The following is a 15,770-nucleotide window of genomic DNA, read 5'->3' as shown; positions in this document are numbered from 1 at the left end:
GTGCTGTGGCTCAAGTGGTAGAGTGCTCACCTTGAGCTGAAGAGCTGAAGGACAGCACCCAAGCCCAGAGTTCAAACCCCATGACCGACAGGAAAAAAACCCCAAAATCTCACAGACTTTTCTGCCCTGCCTGGCTTTCCATTGTGTTCTTTAGATCTCAGCCCCCTGAGTAGCTAGGACCATAGGTGTGTGCCACCAGTGGCCCAGTTCTGCTTTCCCTTTGTTAGCAGTTAGTTGTGGTATATATAGTTCAAATTCATACTTCAAAATGTTTTTCAACTTAGAAAGATAAGGGCTACAGTTACATAAGTCAGTTAGAGTACATTTCTTCCTTTTTTTTGGACAGTTGTGGGGCTTGAACTCTGGACCTGGGCTCTTTCCCTCAGCTTTTCAGCTCAAGGTTAGCACTCTACTACTTGAGCTCTTCTTTCAGTTTTTCTGGTGGCTTATTTGAGATAAGAGTCTCACCAACTTTCCTGCGCAGGCTGGCTTTGAACCATGATCCTCAGATCTCAGCCTCCTGAGTAACTAGAATTACAGGCATGAGCCACATGCACCAGGCTAAGAGTACAGTTCTTTTTAGACAATGTCACCCCATCCTTTAGCCTTGTTTAGAGTGAGTCTAGTGTAGCCTTCAATCTTAAGAACTAGTTTATCTTTACTGCTGAGCCCTGATTCTTCTGAATTCACTCTTAGTCCTTAGATGTTCAATGAAGTCTGTTTACTTTGGTTGTTTAGAAACCAGATGTTTCAGCCTAGCTTGAGCTCTGTGAATTCTGTTGTATACTACTTACGCCAGTTCTTCTCCACACTGTGTGGCATTACCAAGTGCTTGAACAGTGTATTATACAGATAAAGACAGAAGGGCCCATCTGTAGATTCTTGGAATATTTTACTTGTATAGCTTCATCCTCTGAAGTTTTCTGACTGACTTATATTGCCTGTGATTGTTCTGTTCTCTTAAGGTTCTCCTCTGTGTGCTGGGGTTTAGAACTTTTTGTCCATTGTCTAAAAATAGTTCCTTCTATTTTGTCTGGTTTTCTAGTTTCTGTGTAGGAATGCAAGTATAATATCAGCTTATTTATAGTATTTGAAAGCAAAAATTCTCTCCATAATAGAGTGTTTGATATAAAAAAGTTAAATTACCTGATGTAGTAGTTGATCTAGTATAAGATTTTTAAAGGAAAACAGAACTGATTATTTTTGAAACATACTCATCTTTGTAATGTCTATTGATTCCCTTATTAATAATCAGCATAGTCTTCTAGGACAAAGTTGAGCTACAATTTACCAACAGTAAAACTTTTTTTTTTGCAGTATGACTTTGTGTTGAGAAATAAGTTATGTTTATACTATATAATCACAGTATATTGTGAAATACAGATACAGAATATTTCCTGTAGTTATTTGACTCACTGAGATAGAAGAATATTTTTCTTACTTGAGGGAGTTCCTTCATGCCAGTTTACTATGTGTAGATCAATACTTTTTTTTTCTTTTGCCAGTCCTGAGGCTTGAACTCAGGACTTGAATGCTGTCCCTGACCCTTTTTGTACTCAAGGCTAGTGCTCCACCACTTACTTGAGCCACAGCACTATTTCCTGATTTTTTTGAAAAGTTTATTGGAGATTAGAATCTCGTGGACTATCCTGCCTGGCTGGCTTTTCAGATCTCAGGCTCTAGAGTAGCTGAGAAGCTAGGATTATAGGCATGACTCACCAGTCCATCACTGCCTGGCTTTTTTAACCTTAGTTTATTTAGCTCTTGAGCCACATCTTTAGCCCTTTCTTCTGCCTGCCTATCTATCTATCTATCTATCTATCTATCTATCTATCTATCTATCTATCTATCTATCTATCTATCTATCTCTATATATATCTACAGGGAGCAATTTTAATTTTGATCTATGGTTTCAGAAAGGTTAGTTCATAATGGCAAGGAGGACATGGGAAAGCAGATTAATCATATCATGCCAACTAGAAAGCAGAAATAGCTTGTTCATTTTTAGATCCGATCATAGGCTTTTTCTTGAGACTACAATACTCATGCCTTATCTGTGGAGTATTGGTTAAAGTATATATGGTTATACTTTAGCTTTTTGAAGTAATACTATATTTCTTAATTTTCATACAGAAAATTAAAACAATGAATTTTCATAATGTGAACTTGTGCAGACTCTTTAATAGATACTGTGCCCCTTCTTCAAGGAAGATGACTATAGTCCTAACTTTATCTTAGATTAATTCTGTCTGCTTTTATACTTTACATGTGTATAGTATATTTTGTATCTAGTGTCTTTCACATGTTTTTGTATAATTTGACCATATTGCATTTTGGATGTGGTATTCTATTTTGTCACTATATCATATTTTTTTTACTCCACAGTTGGTAAGATTGAAATAGTTTCCATGTTATAGCTATTACAAATACTGCTGCTCTGAATATTTTTGTTTATGTCTTTTTTGCCAGTCCTGGGGCTTGAATTCAGGGCCTAAACATTGACCCTGAGCTTCTTTTGCTCAAGGCTAACACTCTACCACATGAGCCACAGCACCATTTCTGTGTCTGTGGTACTGAGGAATCTAACCCAGGGTTTCATGCATGCTAGGCAAACACTCTACCACTAAGCCACATTCCCAGGCCTGTATATGTCTTCTACCACTGCACATATGTAGCTATAGTAGATACTGGCCTGTAGTTTTCCAAAGTGGTAAACCTACTATGTTTCCACATGTGCTGTGTATTTCTTCTGATGTTCCACATTCTTCCCAGTGCTTGGTATTGTAGGCCACTCTTAAATAATTGAAATATATAAGTGGCTTATGCTTGTAAACCTAGCTCCTCTGGAAGTTGAGATCTGGGGATTGTGGTTCAAAGCCAGCACAGGTAGGAAACTCTATAAGACTCTTCTCTTCCTGCAAACAAAGCAGGAAGTGGAGCTATGGATCAAGTGGTAGAGTACTATCCTTGAGCACATAAAGCTCAGGGACATCACCTAGGCCCTGAGTTTAAATCCCTGGACTGGCACAAAAATAACCTACAAAATATGCAAATGCCTTTTCCCAGTATTGTAGTAATGACATAGTATGTTGATTTCTAGGGAAAGAGCATTATTAGTGGGAGTTTAGAGGTCTTAGAATTCATTAGGAAGAAGACAATGGATATAATAGCAGAAGGGTATCCTGGATTTAAAATGACCAAGGGTCTGATGAACTGGAATTCTATACTGTCTCAGGTACTGTTACCTTTACTGATTTGATTGCTCTTTTCTGTTTGCTTGTTTTTTTTAATTTGAATTTTTGCTTTTGTTACCTTGGAACTTGGTTAGTGTTTCCTTGTATAGATTTTCAATGCTTTATAAAATTAAGGCTTTTATTTATGGGTTGGATGTGCAGTGAGAGCTCTAAGGCTTAGACAAAAGGCCAGCTCTTTTCTTTCTCTAGTAGCCTCTGTCAGTGCAGTGTAAAATCCTGAGCACTATGAAGATTACTTATTATGTTATGAAATCACTTTTGGAAATGAATGTGGCTCCTTGGGTGATGATGTCTAGCAATAAGTTATGTTTGTTTCTTTTTTTCCATGTAGCTCCTGATCCTTAGTGAGTTTGATTTGCCATAACAAGAATGAAGGACAGCACTCTATACTGGAGCTTGTCTCAGCTTTGCTTCTCTCCACTCTTAAAACTTACCCTTGAGCTCTTACTATTTGCTGCATCTTTGTTTCCATCTCTTTTTAGGTTCTATAAGAGGCAAAGAAAGAAGAGCTAAGAACCTCCAATGAGGTAGCCATGGAAACAAATAAGAAAACTCATTATGGTCTACTCTTTGATGAACTTCAAGGCCTTCACATCTAGAAGCTCTGGAGATGATTTCCCAAGAAAGTAAAAAAATGGTAATTCCAATCCCAAACTCCCAGCTGAAGAGAGTCTTCAAACAAGAAACATTGCATGGTTTCTTTTCTCTTTTTATATTTTGAAGATGAAATGTATCTCCGAAGAAGGCGTAGGTCTCTGTAAATGTTATAACAAAAGAAAAATATCCCTTAATGTTTAATTGTTAGAAAAAATATTGAGTAAGTCAAATGTTATTTCTTTAAAATTATAGAAAAAGAACAGAATAATGAAGAGGTCTTAACACTGCATATCTTTTTCTTTCACCTTAGTCTTTCATTTTCTGTTTTTTTCTTCAGTGTCATGGGTTTTAGCTGTCAAAAAGCATGTTAACAGCTACTAATTTGTATATAATTTCCTGTTAGTTAATCTGCTCTTATAATCTAAGCCATTTTCGTTTTTTTGTCAGTTGTGGGACTTGAACTCTGGGCCTGTGCGCTCTCCCTCAGCTCTTCAGCTCAAGGCGAGTGCTCTACCACTTGACCCCCAGCACTATTTCTGGTATTTTTTCTGGTGTTTTATTGGAGATAAGAGTTTCATGGCTTTTCCTGCCCAGGCTTCTAAGCCATGCTTAAGCACTGATGATTTTCAGTTATCTCTGGCCTATATTACTTTTAGAAATGCAGAGTCAATTTCTACCTTCCTATAATATCTACCTTATTGTGTTATACTTATTAAAAAATAGCTCTGGCTCTAATCCTAGCTCAGGAGGCTGAGATCTAAGGTTAGCTGAAAGCCAGGCCAAGCAGGTTATCTCTGATAAATCACTCAGAAAGCTGGAAGTGGCGCTGTAGCTCAAGTGATTGAGCACTAACCTTGAGCACAAAGTGCCTCAGGGATAGCACCCAGGCCCTGAGTTCAACACCTAGGACCAACACACACACACACACACACACACACACACACACACACATACACACACACACACTCACTCACTCACACATGTGCATGCATGCACACACAGAGCTGTGTTGGCAGTGAGCTGTTCAGTTTTTTTCTCCCTCTAAGATTTTTTTTATTATTTCCACAATATTTTATTATCTTCATTCAGGTGAAATCTGTCCTTAATTCTCCAGTAGAGAAGAATTAGAGGCCATCATACTTGAATTAGAACTACTCAAAGAAGCGTTTTCCTAGCAGAATTTGTGAGGAAGAGGAAGAAGAGAAAAATGGTAATATGACAATTCAGTATCTGAGTGGGAATTTATATGTATTTATTTGTATTTATATGTAGTGTTTTGCCTTTGAAATAAATTACTCCAGTTTACTGTGTGTGTGTGTGTGTGTGTGTGTGTGTGTGTGTGTGTGTGTGTGTGTGTGTGTGTGTGTGTGTGTGTGTGTGCTTAAAGTTAGGGCTATATGAGTTGAGCCACACTTCTACTTCCAACATTTTTTGTGACTAGAGGTAAAAGTTTCATGGAGTTTTCTTTCTAGACTGGCTGATCCTCAGATCTCAGCCTCCTAAGTAGCTAGTATGACAGGCGTAAGCCACCAGTGCCCTGTTTTTCACTCCCTTTTGCAGTGAAAATTTTCATGTAGAATCCTTTTTGCAACTTTCCCCCTGTCTAGGTGTTCAGACATGTCAGCCTCTTGCCTATGTCTTTTTTTTCCTGCCAGACTCCTCTTAGCATCCCCTAGACTGATATTGTTCATATACCCCTGCCACTGTTTACAGTTAAAGAGTGCTCTTGTCAGAGTTTGTCCTCAGTTTGTCTGACATTTCTTTATATCTGTGGATATTTCATCTGTGCCTCTTGACTTGTGGGACCCTTAATCCCATCTTGAATTGAGGCAGAAAAGGTGGTAGTACCTAAAATGTGACTGATAGTCTTCCCCTTCCCCACCCTCCTCAATTTAAAGCCTGAATCTCTTAGGAAATATGAATGTTGATGCTGCTCATTGTTAAGTAATTAGGTAATTTGGCAGTTTATACAAAATGTAATTCCTGGACAAACAAATCTTAAGGGTTTAATTAGAAATCTTAAAATTTAATTAGAAATATTTCTAACACATGTTCTTTGCTAATTAGCTATTTTAAGAAAGTGGAATCCGATGAATTCAGTTTTGTCTTTCCTTTTTTGGGGGGTCTGGTCATAGGACTTGAACTCAGGGATTGGGCATTGCCCTAAGCTTTTTTTGCTCATGGGTAGTGCTTACCACTTGAAGCACTGCACCACTTCTGGCTTTTTCTGAGCAGTTTATTGGAGATAAGAGTCTCACAGACTTTCCTGCCTGGGCTGGCTTCAAACCACAATTCTTAGATCTCAGCCTCCTGAATTGCTAGGTTACAGGTGTGTGCCACCAGTGCCCTGGCCATTTTAACTACTTGCTTTGCCATGGAATGCCATTTTCACTCTGAAGTATAGGTGGTCACAGAGACTAGAATTCTGTTTAGTGAACATTTCTTGAAAGTGAATGAAATAAGCCTTTATGTCAAGAAAAGCAACTATGTATGAGTCATGATAAACATTCAAACTAAGTTTTAATTTTGTAGAACATGTTTATTGCTTTGTTGAGCTTTATAGTTTCCCAGTGCAGTTTTAGACTGCTGATGAAATCTGTGTTGATAATCACAGCTGTCTTCATTTATTACAGGACAGTTTGTCAACATTTGGAAGATTCATATAACTCAGAATGATTATTTTCCCATCATTTAATGTGTGATGTTAGCAAATCATGCATGGGCAAAAAAAAAGACTAATGGATTTTAATTTAATACTTTCAAGCAGAAAATCATATGGTATACCTTCAGGCTCAATGCTCTGTATCTCATTACAACTAAACTTTAAGAGATGACTAGTTTAGTTTTAGTGTAGTATTAAGGAATATGCAAGCATTAACTTTACTTATAATCTGATAATGCTACTAAAATACTTCTTCCCTTTCTAACTAAGTGATTTTGTAAGGTAGATTTTCTTCATATACTTAAAACAATATATCCCAACAGACTGAGTGTAAAAGCAGATAAGGGAATACAAGTGTCTTTCACTAGGCTAAATGATAAAGATTTATTAAAGATGTAAAACAGTGGCATTGTTCCTCTGAAATTTTATCTTTTTGGAAAATATAGTTATTTTTCTATAAATGTATATTAACAAGTAGTGTGTTTTTTTCTTAAGTTTACCAAACTACCATAAGCACTTCAGTTCTAATTTTTCTTTTGTTTGGGTTGTGAAACTAGGACTTGAACTCAGTGCTTGATGCATTGCTCATTGGCTGAGTTCTACTTTTAATATATCTGTTTCTCTCTCATGTGTGTGTGTGTGTGTGTGTGTGTGTGTGTTTGTGTGTGTGTATTCCCTATTTTTAAAATTTATTTATTTATTTTTATTTACTTCTTTATTTTTTCGTTGGTTGTAGTGCTTGAACCTTGGGCTTGGGCACTGTCCCTGAGCTCTTCAGCTCAAGGTTAGCACTCTACCACTTGAGCCACAGCACCACTCCAGTTTTCTAGTGGTTTATTGGAGATAAGAGTCTCACGAAAAAAAAATTAAAAAAAAAAAGAGTCTCATGGACTTTCCTGCCTAGGCTGGCTTTGAACCATGATCCTCAGATCTCAGCCTCCTGAGTAGCTAGGATTACAGGTGTGAGCCACCAGCACCTCACTAAATTTACTTATTTTTGTGCCAGTATCTAGGTATTGATCCTGAGTTGCAGTCTACCACTTGAGTCATGGTGCTGCTTCTGCCTTTTTCTGAGTAGTTTATTGGAGATAAGAGTCTCATCAACTTTCCTGCTCCAGCTTGCTTTTAACAGCAAACCATAGAGCTCAGTTTCCTGAGTGAGTAGCTAGGATTACTGGTGAGACTACCAGTTCCTAGCTCTACTTACATTTTTAATTAGCTCTTTGGGGACTCTCAAAATTTTAAGAGTATTTAGAGGTCCTGAGACTACCATGCTTGAGAGCTGCCAGATTAAATTTTTCCAAATGTTAGTGCTTTATAAGGTGGCTCTGATCTGTTGATCTTTTACTTCTTTGAACTGTCAGTGTGCTTGCCACTGATATCCTCTAAACCTCCTTTTTTTTTTTTAAATTTCTAATCTACTGTAAAATAACTAGTCTTCATTTTTTTTTTCTTTTTTTTTGTCGGTCATGGGGCTTGAACTCTGGGCCTGGGTGCTGTCCCTCAGCTCTTCAGCTCAAGGCGAGTGCTCTACCACTTGAGTTACAGCGCCACTTCTGTAATCTACTGTAAAATAACTAGTCTTCAATTTTTCTATGGAGAGAGTAAACATCTATCGCTGAGTGAGGGACTTTCCTTAATCTTTAAGGGTGGATTTTATGCAGACTGGGATGTTTTCTTTTTCGTTTAATTGTCTTTAGCATTGTGTTTTAAGAAGTCAAACTGGATAGTTGTTAAAATCACACTAATAAATGACAGTATATGTAAAAGCTTAACTCCTTATTAGAAAATGTTTTCTGACCAGGTGCTAGTGTCTCAGGCCTGTAAACCTTGCTACTCAGGAAGCTGAGATCCTAGGATCTGGGTTTGAAGCCAGCTCACCAGCAAAGTCTTGTGAGACTCTGATCCCCAATTAACTACCAAAATCCCAAAGTGGGCTGTAGTTGAAGTGATAGAAAGTTAGATTTGAACTGAAGAAGCTCAGGGACAGTACCCAGATCCTGAGTTCATGCCCCTGGACTGGCACAAAAAAAGAAAAAAGAGTTTTTTGAACATACATTGTTAATGTTGTTCTGAAGTATTGAGAGGGCAGCTAACCATGAGGGCTTTGGAGTTATCCACGGTGTCAAAATGAAGATCTGTCATTTACTAAAGCCATGTGACCTTGAAAAGTTCCTAGATACTGAGCTGTTCTCTCACCTATAATACCTTACAGGTTGTTAAAATAAGTACTAAATGAAATACTGTATTCAGTATGTGGCACAGTAGTCATAACCAAAAGATGGTAATTATTTTCATGATCCAAAGATATAAGTACATAGATAAAAAATCTGCCTTTTAGAAGTCTTATCTTAGGAAACACATAAAGCCATTGTGCCACATTGTGCCTCTTGTGCCACATGCTTGCTCGGCAAGCACTCTAGTGCTAAGCCACATTCCCAGCCCGAATTCCATTTTCTTTATACACTATCTGCCTCACACTCTCCATGCATTATTCTTTAATGTGATGCAAAGAGCATTGAGAGTGGAGGGCCAAGGTTTAACTCCTAATCTTTGCTATGAGATCTTGAGGAAATCCTTGATCTCTTCCAGCCTTCCTTATCTTTATCACTGAAGTGTGATAATGCCCACTTCTCTTATAATCCCATTAAGAACATCCATTGACATAGTATACACAAAAAGATTCTGTAAGCGTTCATATTCCTTGCTCAGATAAATTGTTATGAATATTTCTGCTGCTTTCACTCCTTTTCCTTTTCACCTCTCTTGTGATCCTCAGCAGTTTGCTGGAATATTTTTCGTGTGTGACTGACTTTGGTTTTTTTTCAGGGGATGAAGATTTTTCTGAAGAGATAACAGAGCTGTTTTCCCAGCTGCACATCTCCTGCAAACCAGACAAACTTGCCAGAGTAAGTTATTACTTCTTGGTGATTTTGATTTATTTATTTGTAACACTTTAATGGATAAAACTGAGATAGTGACCATTTATCATATGGAAATAACACCCTAGGGCAAAGCTTTGCTCTTTGTTGGTGACATGAGCTGTATGCATGTCCAAGATCAGAGTGGGTAAGGAGGTTCTATATCCAGGAAAATATTTAATAAAACATATATTCGGTTGCCTGTTTATGGGTTGCTTTTTCCTTTTATGCCTACTTATCCCAGTCTTGAGACATTCTATAAACCAGTAAGCACCAGGCACACAATGCTTCCTGGACAGAAGGAGCTGATGGCTGTGTAAGTCAGCATGTCCTGTTCTCGCCTAAGTCCTAGGGTAAAGAATGTAACACTTGATCTTTTATTCTTATCCCCTAATGCTTGCATTCTCCATGAAGCCTTCTCACACAACTTCTCAGGAACTCATCTTCTGCAGTCCAAATGTATCTCTTCACTATTCAATCTAGTATTGTTTAAAAATGGTCAAATTCAGGGCTGGGAAGGTGGCTCAGTGGTAGAGTGCTTGCCTTGCATGCATGAGGCCCTGGGTTCAATTCCCCAGCACCACATAAGCAAAAAGAAAAAAAAAGCCAGAAGTGGCGCTGTGGCTCAAGTGGTAGAGTGCTAGCCTTGAGTTGAAGAGCTGAGGGACAGTGCCCAGGCCCAGAGTTCATGCCCCATGACTGGACCACCCCTCCCCCAAAATGGTCAAATTCAGGAAAAGTCTCAAAAAGAATATAAATGATATTTGTGTGGTTTTTATGCAAATTCACTATGGTTCACATTTTCCTTCATTTGCTTAATCACTTGTGTTTCCATGTGTGTTCCCTGTGTGCATGCATATTTGAGATTAACTTGCATATATCATAGCCCTCTATTCCTACATATTTTAATCTTGATCTCCTCAGGATATAAATTATTACATAGCCACAGTATAGTTATCAGCTTCAATAAATTAATCACAATGCCATACTTTTGCTTAATTTTTTGTCTTTTTCCAGTTTTGCCAAAGGATTCAATTGTATTCTTTTTTTTTTTTTTTTTGTCGGTCATGGGGCTTGAACTCTGGGCCTGGGCGCTGTCCCTCAGCTCTTCAGCTCAAGGCAAGCGCTCTACCACTTGAGCTACAGCGCCACTTCCGGTTTTCTGGTGTTTTATTGGAGATAGGAGTCTCAGGTTTCTCCTGCCCGGGCTGGCTTTGAACCACGATCCTTAGATCTCAGCCTCCTGAGTAGCTAGGATTACAGGCGTGAGCCACCAGCGCCTGGCTTCAATTGTATTCTTTATCACTTTTTTTCTCCAGTACTAATACCAGTACATGATCTTGAATTATATGTAGTTGTGTATACTTGATCTCTTTTAGTCTAGAATAATTTCTCAGCTTTTCCTTACCTTTATAACATTAGTATTTTTGAACAACACAAGCACCCCCTTCCCTTTAGTAGTAAAGATGACAAGTATGAGTCAGTGCAGCCTGGCAAATGCAGAGTTCTTGAGTATTAAATATGTTATCATTTATATAGACCTCTTACAATGTATGAGGCTCATTGTAAATAATACTCAGTGTTGATAGAAACGAGTCTAGTATCCTAAATATACATGTAGATGTTCAGTAAGCAAACATGTCTCTTAACCCTTATTCTAGGTAATTTTCTAGATTTAGGGAAATAATGATGAGAAGGACATAGAAAAATCACAAGAATGAAAGAAATCATGTTTTTAGCTCACTTCTTCATCGGGCAGTTGTTTGTTTGAGGATTTGTTATTGGGGGGTTTAGTTTTTTGAGTTCTAAGTATATTTTAGATATGAGATCCTTGTCCATTGTATGGATAGTGAAGATCTTCTCCCAATCCATGGGCTTTCTATTGATCTTTCTAGCTATGTCCTTTGCCTTGCAGAAGCTCTACAGTTTCATGCAATCTCATTTGTCTAATCTTTCTTTGATTTGTTGTGTTTCTGGGTCTTTATTAAGAAAATTTTGGCCTAGAGTATTCCTATTCCTTTCTGTAAGGTTTTCAGGGTTTCTGCTTTTATTTTGAGGTCTTTGATCCATTTGGAGTTGATTATGGTACAGGGTGGCATATACAGATCTAGCTTTAGTTTTCTACAAGTGTTTAACCAATTTTGCCAGCACCATTTACTGACAAGGCTGTCTTGCTTCCATTCTATTTCTTTAGCTCCCTTGTCAAAGATGAGGTGGCTATAGATCTGTGGGTTCATTTCTGGGTCTTCAATCCTATTCCAATGGTCCTCAGCTTTGTTCTTGTGCCAGTACCAAGCTGTTTTTATTACTATGGCTTTGTACTAGAGTTTGAAATTTGGAATTGATATTCCTCCAGCGCTGTTTTTTTCTATTAAGGATTGTTTTTGCTATTTGGGGTTGCTAACTTCTCTAGCCATAAAAGAAATGCAAATCAAGATAATGTTGAGATTCCACCTAACAAAGAAGGAAGCAACAGTGCTTGATAAGAAACGTACTCATTATCTTGCCTATGTAATTGTAACCCCTCTATATGGTATTTTCACAATAAAAAAAATCTGGTAACAACATGCTGGAGGGGATGTAGCCAAAAGGGAACCCTACTGCGTTGTTGGTGGGAGTGTAAACTTGCTCAACCACTCTAGAAATCAGTATGGAGTCTTCCTCAAAAGACTCCACATAGGGGCTGGGAAGGTGGCTTAGTGGTAGAGCGCTTGCCTTGCATGCCTGAGGCCCTGGGTTCGATTCCTCAGCACCACATAAGCAAAAAGAAAAAAGCCGGAAGTGGTGCTGTGGCTCAAGTGGTAGAGCGCTAGCCTTGAGCTGAAGAGCTGAGGGACAGCGCCCAGGCCCAGAGTTCAGGCCCCACGACTGGACCAAAAAAAAAAAAAAAGACTCCACATAGAGTTCCCCTATGACCCAGCAATCCCTTTTTTGGGCATTTTCCCAAATGATCACAGAGAAGGTCATACCAAAGATATCAGCACAACCATGTTTATTGCAGCTTTATTCCTCATAGCTAAGATATGGAACCAACCCCAATGTCCCTCAGTAGATGAATGGATCAAGAAAATGTGGTATGTATATGCAATGGAATTCTATGCCTCCATCAGAAAGAATGATACCACCCCAATTTTTAGGAAATGGAAAGATTTGGAAAAAATTGTATTAAGTGAAGTAAGCCAGGCCCAAAGAAACATAGGTCCGATGGTTTCCCTTGTTTGCAAAGACTAGTATATGTCTAGGACAAGCAGAGAAGGTCAAAGGCTATGTACATATGACCATATGTGATGATGTTGAACAAAATGTACCCCAAGATAGGGACACAAATGTTTTTTTCTTTCTTGCTATTGTTTTTAATGTACTTATAATGTACTATGTGAGTCTTTTGTATGTCCTTCTCCCACGGTATAACCCCTGTTTTCACTGTATGTGATTCTGGTGTTCTGCATCTTGTATATACATTTTTGTGATTTGGGGAAGTGAAGGGGTATAGTGGAATGCTTAAATGGGGATGCACGTTAACCCATTGTGACGATGAGATGTACAGGACACTATGTTGAAAATGAACTTTACAATTTTGGGGAAGCGGGGGAGGAAGGAGTTGCGAGGAGGGGAGGGACGTGATGGGAGTGGAAACACAAAGCAGTAACAATGCTCAATAGGAAATGTACTCATTACCCTGCTCATGGAACTGCAACCCCTCTGTACTGTATTATTACAATATAAATATATATAAAATCATATTAATAAATATTTTGAGGTCAATAATTGCTATGTAGTTGATAATTTCCCCATGTTGTCCCCATGTGGCAATTCTTGGAAAGCAGTTTTCAAATAATTTTGGGTATTGCAATGTAGGCTATAGCAGAGACATTGGCCTGATTGTCTGTATACTAATGATGTAGGCAAAATTGCAATGGAGCATGTGGTTCTGGGTATGATTTTTAAAAATTTTTGTTTATTTTTTTTTACTTTTTTCCTTCCAGGCTAGCAGGGTTCACACCTTGAACCACAGCTTAATTATCCACTTTCTTTTTTCTTTGTTTCTTTTTGCCGATCTTGGGGCTCGAACTCTTCTGCCTGGGCACTGTCCCTGAGCTTTTTTTGCTCAAGGCTAATGCTCCACCACTTCAGCCACAGTGCCACTTGCAGCTTTTTCTGAGTAGTTTGTTGGAAATAAGAGTTTCTTGGACTTTCTTGCCTTGCTTCAAACTGTGATCCACATATCTCAGCCTCCTGAGTATGAGTAGCTAGGATTACAGGTGTGAACCACTGGCACCTGGCTTATTTTTCCTTAGGTTTTGGTGCTGGTCCTAGGGCTTAAACTCAGGGCTCAGAGAGTGTTGCTGAGTTTTTGGCTTAAAGTCAGTAGTCTCTACCATTTGAGCCAAAGCTCACCTTTTGCCATTTTTTTTTGTTCTTTGTACTAGTCCTAGGGCTTCAAAGTGGCCTGGCCAGTCTCATACTTTTTTCCCCCATAAGTTAGCAGGCACTACAACTTTAGCAAAAGTACAACTTCTGCCTTTTCATTTTTGGTTGGTTTTTGTTTCTTTGTTTTTTTTTTTTTAATGAAAATCCTAGGGCTTGACCTGCCAGTCTTCTTGAGGTGTTAGGTCACCCCTCTCCGCAGTCCCCACTTTAGGATACAAGCTTTACAACTTAAGCCATAGCTCATCTTCTTCTTCTTTTTTGGTGATTAATGAGGTAATGTCCTATGGCCCTAGCTATTCAGGATCTCAGTTTGAAGCCAGCCCAGGCAGAAAAGTCCTTGTAAGACTCCTATGTCCAATTTACCACTCAAAACCTGGAAGTTGTGCTATAGCACAAGTGGTAGAGCACAAGCCTTGAGTACAAGAGGCTCAGGGACAGCACACAGGTCCTGAGTTCAAGCCCCATAACTGACAAAAAATACAAAAAACGGAAGAATACTATAGGAAGCCAAGATGACTATACAGAGTCTTGAAAGTTGAGAGCCAAGGTTCAAAGCCACCCTAGGCATGAAAATCCATTAGATATTTTTCATCAATCAACCAGCAGTAGTAGGAAGCAATAGAGCTCTACCCTTGAGCAAAACTCCCCAAGTTCAAGCCCAGGAATAGCACAAATGAAAAGAATTCTCATGGACTTCCCTGCCCAGGCTGTATTCTAACCACAATGCTCAGATTTCAGCAACCTCAGAAGGTAGGATTATAGGTGTGAACCATATTTTGAAAATCTTGACTTGCCTCTTTAATATTTTTGTCCTTTTCACTTATTTTATTGTTCCTTTTTTCTTTTCTTTTTTTAAAGTTCAGGTCACCTAGCTTATTATTCAGGCCTAGGTATTCTTTCTGAGGTTTTCATTTTGTTTTGTTTTGTTTTGGGAGCTGATTGTAATGCTTGAACTCAAGGCCTGGCCATTGTTGCTAATTTTTTCTCAAGGCTAGCAGGCTTCCTACCTCAAGACACAACTCAAATTGTGGCTCTATATATGTATGTATATGTGTATGCATGTATGTATTTATATATATATATATGTATGCATGTATGTATTTATTCATTTATTTTAGGTGTGCTGCTCCTATGGCTTGAACTCAGGACTTGGCATTGTTGCCTAGTTGTTGCAGGCCTCATATTTGAGCTACAGTTCAACTTTTGTTTTGTTTTCTTTTTTCTTTTGATTTTTCTTTTGTGCTGGTCCTAGGGCTTGAACACAGGGCCTTCACATTTGCAGAATACAGGGCAGAGCCACTGTGTCTGAGGTTTTTTCTTTTATTTATCTTTCCATGTCTTGAGCCACAGATTAACTTCTGGCTTTATTTATTTATTTTTTAATTTTTTTTCATTTTTGGTGCTAGGGCTTAAATTCATGACATGACTACTCTTCCAAGGTTTAAAATCACGGTAGGGTTAATGTGAATGAAGCATTTTTTTTTTCCTCAGGGCTAGCAGGTTCTAACAGCTTGAGCCACAATTTCATTGCCGGCTTTGTTTATGTAATGTTCCTTGTCCTTGAGTTATTTTTTTAGTGCTGGTCCTAAGGCTGAAACACAGAGGGTAGCCACTCTTCCGAGACCTGAAATCAGGGCAGGGTCACTATGCTGGAATCTTTCCTGTCCTGATCAGGGCTTACAGGCTCTAAAACTTGAAAAACAGCTCAACATCTTGCTTTGCAAAAGAATTTTGGTGATTCATAGGAGATAAGAGGCTCATGGGAAGATAGGGACATTGCACAGGCTCTGAAATCAGAAGATGGTGGTTCAAAGCCAGTCTGGGAAGGAAAGTTGATGAGACTCTTATCTCCAATTAACCACCAAGAGCCATGAAGTAGTACAGCTCTAGTCTTGAGCAAAACAC

General features: G+C 38.6%; 1 long non-coding RNA gene and 1 pseudogene across 2 annotated transcripts in view; both read left to right on the top strand.

The window, feature by feature from the left end:
• Window positions 1–15,770, top strand: part of LOC105980559 — a 121,202-nt pseudogene that overhangs the window by 20,961 nt on the left and 84,471 nt on the right.
• Window positions 3,742–15,770, top strand: part of LOC105980762 — a 57,893-nt gene continuing 45,864 nt past the window's right edge. The window contains exons 1-2 of one of the 2 annotated variants that reach the window (XR_001174763.1): window positions 3,742–3,891; window positions 9,343–9,422. This is a non-coding gene — a long non-coding RNA (uncharacterized LOC105980762). Of the gene's footprint in view, window positions 3,892–4,991; window positions 5,062–9,342; window positions 9,423–15,770 lie in introns of those variants that run through there. The other variant, XR_001174764.1, reaches the window with a different exon arrangement.

The sequence above is a fragment of the Dipodomys ordii genome, unplaced genomic scaffold, assembly GCF_000151885.1.
Source record: "Dipodomys ordii isolate 6190 unplaced genomic scaffold, Dord_2.0 Scaffold10, whole genome shotgun sequence".
Classification (NCBI taxonomy): Eukaryota; Metazoa; Chordata; class Mammalia; order Rodentia; family Heteromyidae; genus Dipodomys; species Dipodomys ordii.
This window is presented reverse-complemented; position numbering and strand designations above follow the sequence as displayed.